Raw genomic sequence first — 10,190 nt, 5'->3', positions numbered from 1 at the left:
TGTTCCCAGCACAAGTCAATACTTTGTGAATTTAGTGTCCTAATCAAGACAGAATCCTCCATCTCAGACCTTTGAGAGACTTTAGCTAAGGGATGTGCTCAGGTGCTGAGTGATTAGACCTCTGAAATGAAGGGGAATTCATGGAAAGTGACGAAAAAAGATTCATTTGACTTCTTTCATGGTCTCTTGTGAACACAGAATTAGCAGGAAAATTTTCCATTCTGTTCTGACCAGAAACCCACAGGGAAATTAAGTTCTCAGAGATTGGATTAACCATGGAAACAATACCTAATGTGCAGATATAAGGAGCACTAAATATCTCCTTTGCTGCAGTCACTCTGTTTATGCAACTCTGGGCTGCACAGGGCATGGTAGTTTCTGTTAGAGGCCTAAGTCTGGCTCAGAAACCAATGTTTGACACCTTCCTGCAGTCTTGTCTGAGGACAGAGCTTCAGTCTCCATCATCAGTCATCCAAGGAGGGGTTTTGACTTTCACACAAAGACCTTCCTCTCATAGATTCCATCCAGGTGTGTCTGTAGTAGTTGAGAAGGATTATCTGAGATCACCAGAGACCTTAACCAGGCTAGCCAGAGACAAAAGATTGCCATGGTTTTCTGTTTTGCTTGATTAACTGGCTAATTTATCATGAATTTATATAATATGTTAAATAGAGAGGCGTCCATTGTGCTCAGCAATACAAGGGTCATTGTTGAGAATTAAGTGAAGTGGAGAGAATTCCAGGTGTATGACAGTGTAGAATGAGTAGGAAGCATAAAGTGATCTCAGTGAAATGAGAAAATATCCAAGAGGTTTTCCAGGCAATTAGAAGTAGGAAAATGGAGTTTTAGGTCTGGAAGTGTGTGGTGAGGTGAAGACATTAAAAAAATTAAGGGTATATTTGAGTATTCTTTATATTCATTAAAAAGATCCAGACTAATGGATGTCGATAATACTTTGCAACAGCAGTTTTGACAATTACATTTTACAGTATTACTTTTTAACATTGGATATTCACTTAAAATTTATTTGATTAACTCTAAATAGAAATATCAAAATGTTTCATTTTGTGATTATTCCATTACTGTTGCTACTACATACATTTTGGGGTTTGTTTGCCTTTCACTTTGTCTATGGTAATTGACTGCAAGTTCTTCACTTATGTTTTTATTATGATTGCATACTTTGAAGCAAAGATTGGAGGTTTTTTCATGAATGTTGTTGTTTAGCATTTAATTATTTTACTTACATAGATGTAATGGGGATGATGCATGAAAATTTTGTGTGATAATTCAATAAGTGAGTCATACTGAGTCCACTCTACAATTGTGTTTTAACACAGAAATTTCTTGTGCATATTTTCAAAAATCACCTTTTATATATAATGTGTTATTGTACATCTGTTTTCCTTATTTCTACCTTTTGCATTTTTTGGTAAGAAATATTTTTTAGAAAAATCATGACTCCTTTGTGGAAGACATTCTTTGTATTCAACTAATAATATCTATCTTTACATAAACATACTTTATTTCATTTACTTCTACATAGGTAGGAGTTGGAAGCTTAGATGCTGCTTCCTCCACTGCTTTTTAAAAAGTGTATTTTTATATTTTTCATTTCCAGGTCTTGGTCAGTTTAACCTTTAACTAGAGTCCCATGTTGATGTGATTAAATTATTGTGATTTTATATCTTTTTCGTAGAAGTTAGTCTAATATTTTTATTCTATTTCATTGAATATAGTTATTGGAGTTCATTGTTCTTAACCTTGTTTATATTAACTGCCATGCTTTTTCTTTTTGAATTCTCATTTCCTTACTTTTTCCCTATACAAATATTCACAATCATGAATCCATAAACAAGTACATAAAAACATGAGGTCCTGCTCTTTTGGATGTTATATGATAACGGAGAAGTCCGAGTCCAGTGAAATAACTGATATGATTTCCTCAGGGATAAATCATATGAAGAATATAAATTGTCAAGGAAGCTTCAGGATTTTCTATAATATCTGGGGAGGCCTTTGCATTTTAGAGGAGAACAGAACCATGGCTAGAGTGTACTTATTGAATGTTATAAATGACATAAAATTACCAAACCCAAAACAGCAGAGGAAACAATGCCTCAAAGAAAAGAGAGAAGCGCCAATACATCTGCTACTGGGCCACATAAAAAAAAAGTGTGGTCAATAAATGGGAATCACAATTAGAGCAGGGGCTGACCTGACCAGCATAACGGGGTGAGTGGAGCAGTCAGCCTGTGGCCCCTTGAGTCGGGGGTCACAGCAGAACCCACGCTGGCTGCCTGCTCTCTCTGAGCCTGGCTCTGATTGGGCTTTTCATTCATAGTGCTTTTCCCTCAATAGGCAAGAGTTAATCTTTGTTATCTTACATTTACTACAGTGGATTCCACATTTTTTTACTATTTCTCAGAGTAAAACAGACCTTTCACATTTAACAGATTATGCTTGCACTCACAGAAACCAAGAAATACAAATATATGCATGCACACACAAAAGTGTGAAAATGAACACAGAAAATTATTAAATGACTTGGTAGGTATCCTTATGATGTATTATGCACCCTGGTATTTTATTTTGTGCCCTATTTATTCTAGTCTACTTAATTTTTACAACCCATAGTCTGACACCCCAATGGGTACCAATCTCAGATAATGGAAAACATTCCCCTTCCATGTACTCCATTCACATGTTTGTATTTCCATGCATCTTTACTTTCACCATTGGCATTTTCTATAAGAAAATGTTCTCTCATTTCTTCATGCAGTATATATTGATTCAGCTACTCTTCCAAACTAACTCGGCTAACACTGGTATGGAGGGGTTGGTGAGAATATATAACATTGAAACATGTCTCAATTCAATCACAGTTTAGGAGGAAAAAAATTGGAATTAAAAAAAAAATCACAAGGAGGGGCGGAAGATGGCGGCGTGAGTAGAGCAGCGGAAATCTCCTCCCAAAACAACATATATCTATGAAAATATAACAAAGACAACCCTTCCTAGAATAAAGACGAGAGGACACAGGACAATATCCAGACCACATCCGCACCTGAGAGAACCCAGCGCCTCGCGAAGGGGGTAAGATACAAGCCCTGGCCCCGCGGGAGCCGAGCGCCCCTCTCCCCAGCTCCCGGCGGGAGAAGAGCAGGCAGAGCGGGAGGGAGACGGAGCCCAGGGCTGCCGAACACCCAGCCCCAGCCATCCGGGCCAGAGTGCAGGGCCCTCGATACTAGGAAAACAGGGCAGCAAGAACAGTGAGCAGGCACTGGAGGCTGGGCGACAGAGGGCATAAGAAAAGCGCGCGACCATTTTTTTTTTTTTTGCTTTTTTGCTGCTTTGTTTTGGCGAGCGCTTTTTGGAAGTCTTAAAGGGACAGGGACCCCAATACTAGGGAAACAGGGCAGAAAGACCGGTGAGCAGAGGCCTGAGGCTGGCACTGGAGAATAAAGAAAAACGAACAACCACCTTTTTTTTTAATTAAAAAAAAAATTTTTTTTTAATTAAAAAAATTTTTTTTTCTTGTTTTTTTTTGTGGTCGTTGTTTTGTTTTGGCGGGTGCTTTTTGGAAGTCTTAAAGGGGCAGGGCGGGTCACTTAATCCAGAGGTAGGGAATCCGGGATCTCTGGGCACCCTAAACCCTGGGCTGCAGGGAGCAGGGAGGACCCTTACGGAGATAAATAGCCTCCCAGCAGCTCCTGCTCCAACGCGACTCCACCATTTTGGAGTAGCTGCCCGAGCCAGGCCACGCCCACAGCAACAGCGGAGATTAACTCCACAGCAGCCGGGCAGGAAGCAGAAACCCTGTCTGCGCGCAGCTGCGCAGCACAAGCCACTAGAGGCCGCTGTTCTCCCAGGAGAGGAGGGCCACAAACCAACAAGAAAGGAAGTCCTTCCAGCCGTCACTCGTCCCAGTTCTGCAGACTATTCCTATCACCATGAAAAGGCAAAGCTACAGGCAGACAAAGATCACAGAGACAACACCAGAGAAGGAGACAGACCTAACCAGTCTTCCTGACAAAGAATTCAAAATAAGAATCATAAACATGCTGACAGAGATGCAGAGAAATACGCAAGAAAAATGGGATGAAGTCCGGAAAGAGATCACAGATGCCAGAAAGGAGATCGCAGAAATGAAACAAACTCTGGAAGGGTTTATAAGCAGAATGGATAGAATGCAAGAGGCCATTGATGGAATTGAAATCAGAGAACAGGAACGCATAGAAGCTGACATAGAGAGAGACAAAAGGATCTCCAGGAATGAAACAATATTAAGAGAACTGTGTGACCAATCTAAAAGGAACAATATCCATATTATAGGGGTCCCAGAAGAAGAAGAGAGAGGAAAAGAGATGGAAAGTATCTTAGAAGAAATAATTGCTGAAAACTTCCCCACACTGGGGGAGGAAGTAATCAAACAGACCACGGAAATACACAGAACCCCCAACAGAAAGGATCCAAGAAGGGCAACACCAAGACACATAATAATTAAAATGGCAAAGATCAAGGACAAGGAAAGAGTGTTAAAGGCAGCTAGAGAGAAAAAGGTCACCTATAAAGGAAAACCCATCAGGCTAACGTCAGATTTCTCAACAGAAACCCTACAGGCCAGAAGAGAATGGCATGATATATTTAATACAATGAAACAGAACGGCCTTGAACCAAGGATACTGTATCCAGCACGACTATCATTCAAATATGACGGTGGGATTAAACAATTCCCAGACAAACAAAAGCTGAGGGAATTTGCTTTCCACAAACCACCTCTACAGAACATCTTACAGGGACTGCTCTAGATGGGAGCACTCCTAGAAAGAGCACAGCACAAAACACCCAACATATGAAGAATCGAGGAGGAGGAACAAGAAGGGAGAGAAGAAAAGAATCTCCAGATAGTGTATATAAAAGCTCAATAAGCGAGCTAAGTTAGGCAGTAAGATACTAAAGAGGCTAACCTTGAACCTTTGGTAACCACGAATTTAAAGCCTGCAATGGCAATAAGTACATATCTTTCAATAGTCACCCTAAATGTTAATGGGTTGAATGCACCAATCAAAAGACACAGAGTAACAGAATGGATAAAAAAGCAAGACCCATCTATATGCTGCTTACAAGAAACTCACCTCAAACCCAAAGACATGTACAGACTAAAAGTCAAGGGATGGAAAAACATTTCAAGCAAACAACAGTGAGAAGAAAGCAGGGGTTGCAGTACTAATATCAGACAAAATAGACTTCAAAACAAAGAAAGTAACAAGAGATAAAGAAGGACACTACATAATGATAAAGGGCTCAGTCAAACAAGAGGATATAACCATTCTAAATATATATGCACCCAACACAGGAGGACCAGCATATGTGAAACAAATACTAACAGAACTAAAGGGGGATATAGACTGCAATGCATTCATTCTAGGAGACTTCAACACACCACTCACCCCAAAGGATAGATCCACTGGACAGAAAATAAGTAAGGACACGGAAGCACTGAACAACACAGTAGAGCAGATGGAACTAATAGACATCTATAGAACTCTACATCCAAAAGCAGCGGGATATACATTCTTCTCAAGTGCACATGGAACATTCTCCAGAATAGACCACATACTAGGCCACAAAAAGAGCCTCAGAAAATTCCAAAAGATTGAAATCCTACCAACCAACTTTTCAGACCACAAAGGCATAAAACTAGAAATAAACTGTACAAAGAAAGCAAAGAGGCTCACAAACACATGGAGGCTTAACAACACGCTCCTAAATAATCAATGGATCAATGACCAAATCAAAATGGAGATCGAGCGATATATGGAAACAAATGACAACAACAACACTAAGCCCCAACTTCTGTGGGACACAGCAAAAGCAGTCTTAAGAGGAAAGTATATAGCAATCCAAGCATATTTAAAAAAGGAAGAACAATCCCAAATGAATGGTCTAATGTCACAATTATCGAAATTGGAAAAAGAAGAACAGATGAGGCCTAAGGTCAGCAGAAGGAGGGACATAATAAAGATCAGAGAAGAAATAAATAAAATTGAGAAGAATAAAACAATAGCAAAAATCAATGAAACCAAGAGCTGGTTCTTCGAGAAAATAAACAAAATAGATAAGCCTCTAGCCAGAATTATTAAGAAGAAAAGAGAGTCAACACAAATTAACAGTATCAGAAACGAGAAAGGAAAAATCACGACGGACCCCACGGAAATGCAAAGAATTATTGGAGAATAGTATGAAAACCTATATGCTAACAAGCTGGGAAACCTAGGAGAAATGGACAACTTCCTAGAAAAATATAACCTTCCAAGATTGACCCAGGAAGAAACAGAAAATCTAAACAGACCAATTACCAGCAACGAAATTGAAGAGGTAATCAAAAAACTACCAAAGAACAAAACCCCCGGGCCAGATGGATTTACCTCGGAATTTTATCAGACATACAGGGAAGACATAATACCCATTCTCTTTAAAGTTTTCCAAAAAATAGAAGAGGAGGGGATACTCCCAAACTCATTCTATGAAGCTAACATCACCCTAATACCAAAACCAGGCAAAGACCCCACCAAAAAAGAAAACTACAGACCAATATCCCTGATGAACGTAGATGCAAAAATACTCAACAAAATATTAGCAAACCGAATTCAAAAATACATCAAAAGGATCATACACCATGACCAAGTGGGATTCATCCCAGGGATGCAAGGATGGTACAACATTCGAAAGTCCATCAACATCATCCACCACATCAACAAAAAGAAAGACAAAAACCACATGATCATCTCAATAGATGCTGAAAAAGCATTTGACAAAGTTCAACATCCATTCATGTTAAAAATTCTCAGCAAAATGGGAATAGAGGGCAAGTACCTCACCATAATAAAGGCCATCTATGATAAACCCACAGCCAACATTATATTGAACAGCGAGAAGCTGAAAGCATTTCCTCTGAGATCGGGAACTAGACAGGGATGCCCACTCTCTCCACTGTTATTTAACATAGTACTGGAGGTACCAGCCACGGCAATCAGACAAAATAAAGAAATACAAGGAATCCAGATTGGTAAAGAAGAAGTTAAACTGTCACTATTTGCAGATGACATGATACTGTACATAAAAAACCCTAAAGACTCCACCCCAAAACTACTAGAACTGATATCGGAATACAGCAAAGTTGCAGGATACAAAATCAACACACAGAAAACTGTGGCTTTCCTATATACTAACAATGAACCAACAGAAAGAGAAATCAGGAAAACAACTCCATTCACAATTGCATCAAAAAAAATAAAATACCTAGGAATAAACCTAACCAAAGAAGTGAAAGAATTATACTCTGAAAACTACAAGTCACTCTTAAGAGAAATTAAAGGGGACACTAACAGATGGAAACTCATCCCATGCTCGTGGCTAGGAAGAATTAATATCGTCAAAATGGCCATCCTGCCCAAAGCAATATACAGATTTGATGCAATCCCTATGAAACTACCAGCAACATTCTTCAATCAACTGGAACAAATAATTCAAAAACTCATATGGAAACACCAAAGACCCCGAATAGCCAAAGCAATCCTGAGAAAGAAGAATAAAGTAGGGGGGATCTCACTCCCCAACTTCAAGCTCTACTATAAAGCCATAGTAATCAAGACAATTTGGTACTGGCACAAGAACAGAGCCACAGACCAATGGAACAGACTAGAGAATCCAGACATTAACCCAGACATATATGGTCAATTAATATTTGATAAAGGAGCCATGGACATACAATGGCGAAATGACAGTCTCTTCAACAGGTGGTGCTGGCAAAACTGGACAGCTACATGTAGGAGAATGAAACTGGACCATTGTCTAACCCCATATACAAAAGTAAACTCAAAATGGATCAAAGACCTGAATGTAAGCCATGAAACCATTAAACTCTTGGAAGAAAACATAGGCAAAAACCTCTTAGACATAAACATGAGTGACCTCTTCTTGAACATATCTCCCCGGGCAAGGAAAACAACAGCAAAAATGAGTAAGTGGGACTATATTAAGCTGAAAAGCTTCTGTACAGCAAAAGACACCATCAATAGAACAAGAAGGATCCCTACAGTATGGGAGAATATATTTGAAAATGACACATCCGATAAAGGCTTGATGTCCAGAATATATAAGGAGCTCTCACGCCTCAACAAACAAAAAACAAATAACCCAATTAAAAAATGGGCAGAGGAACTGAACAGACAGTTCTCCAAAAAAGAAATACAGATGGCCAACAGACACATGAAAAGATGCTCCACATCGCTAATTATCAGAGAAATGCAAATTAAAACTACAATGAGGTATCACCTCACACCAGTAAGGATGGCTGCCATCCAAAAGACAAACAACAACAAATGTTGGCGAGGCTGTGGAGAAAGGGGAACCCTCCTACACTGCTGGTGGGAATGTAAGTTAGTTCAACCATTGTGGAAAGCAGTATGGAGGTTCCTCAAAATGCTCAAAACAGACTTACCATTTGACCCAGGAATTCCACTCCTAGGAATTTACCCTAAGAATGCAGCAATCAAGTTTGAGAAAGACAGATGCACCCCTATGTTTATTGCAGCACTATTTACAATAGCCAAGAATTGGAAGCAACCTAAATGTCCATCAATAGATGAATGGATAAAGAAGATGTGGTACATATACACAATGGAATACTACTCAGCCATAAGAAAAGGGCAAATCCAATCATTTGCAGCAACATGGATGGAGCTGGAGGGTATTATGCTCAGTGAAACAAGCCAAGCGGAGAAAGAGAAATACCAAATGATTTCACTTATCTGTGGAATATAAGAACAAAGGAAAAACTGAAGGAACAAAACAGCAGCAGAATCACAGAACTGAAGAATAGACTAACAGGTACCAAAGGGAAAGGGACTGGGGAGGATGGGTGGGTAGGGAGGGATAAGGGGGGGAGAAGTAGGGGGGTATTAAGATTAACATGCATGGGGGGGTAGGAGAAAAGGGAGGGCTGTACAACACAGAGAAGGCAAGTAGTGATTCTACAACATTTTGTTATGCTGATGGACAGTGACTGTAAAGGGGTTTATAGGGGAGACCTGGTATAGGGGAGAGCCTAGTAAACATAATATTCATCATGTAAGTGTAGATTAGTGATAGCAAAAAAAAAAAAAGGGCAATTCCTGTGTGGTAACCTCCAACGAGTTCTACACAAGGGTATAAAGGGCATATAAAAGTGTAGGCAAAGGGTCTGTTTGTGTTTATACAGAGGATCAAAGCCTAATTGGGCTACCCCGAAAATGAACTAAGATACGATATGAAAAAGAACTTCCAATATCTGCACTCTCTGGAAGACTCATGCCAGAAGATGATCATCAAAAAACCCCAACAAAGATCCACGCACTGCTACAGCTGTAGATGCACTCATCCCACCAGTTCCTGGACTTGCCATGGGAATGAGGAAGGAGATATCTAAGCTGGCCTGTGCATACAGTAAAACAAGAAAATTGGACTGGATCTATACTGTTGGAACTCAACCAAGAATTAGGAGAAGTGCAAATTGTAGCGCTCCAAAGTCTTACAACTACAAACTATTTACTGTTAAAACAACATATGGCATGTGAACAGTCCCCAGGAATGGGTTGTTTTAATTTGTCTGATTTCTCTCAGACTGTTCAAGTTCAGTTGGACAATATCCACCATATCATAGATAAGTTTTCACAAATGCCTAAGGTGCCTAACTGGTTTTCTTGGTTTCACTGCAGATGGCTGGTAATTACAGATATGCTTTGGTTATGTAACTATACTCCTATTATGTTAATGTGTGTGCACAATTTAAGTAGTAGCTTAAAACCTATACATGCTGAAGTTACTCTACAAGAAGATATGTGAAAGAAATAATCAATCTTCCCAGGTTTTCTGCTGCCTGCTACTTCTATAGCTTTTCTTCTTCCTTCCTAATTACAACCCTTAAATAGAATTCGTGCCTCATATCAAATTTACCGAGTATCATAATTCTTCCAAGTGGTAAAGATACCTCAAGACAAATGCTGGGCATAGAAGCCACAGGGCATAAATATGCAAAGAAGTAAAAAGCTAACTTTTTCAAACAATAAGGCTTCTCTCTCACTTACCAACTTCACATTTCCCTGTATGGCCCCGGAAGATGACTGGTTAGCCAGAGACGGGTAAGA

This window comes from Manis pentadactyla, chromosome 12, assembly GCF_030020395.1.
Source record: "Manis pentadactyla isolate mManPen7 chromosome 12, mManPen7.hap1, whole genome shotgun sequence".
Lineage (NCBI taxonomy): Eukaryota > Metazoa > Chordata > Mammalia > Pholidota > Manidae > Manis > Manis pentadactyla.
The sequence above is the reverse complement of the archived record's forward strand: the minus strand, read 5'-3'. Positions refer to the sequence as shown.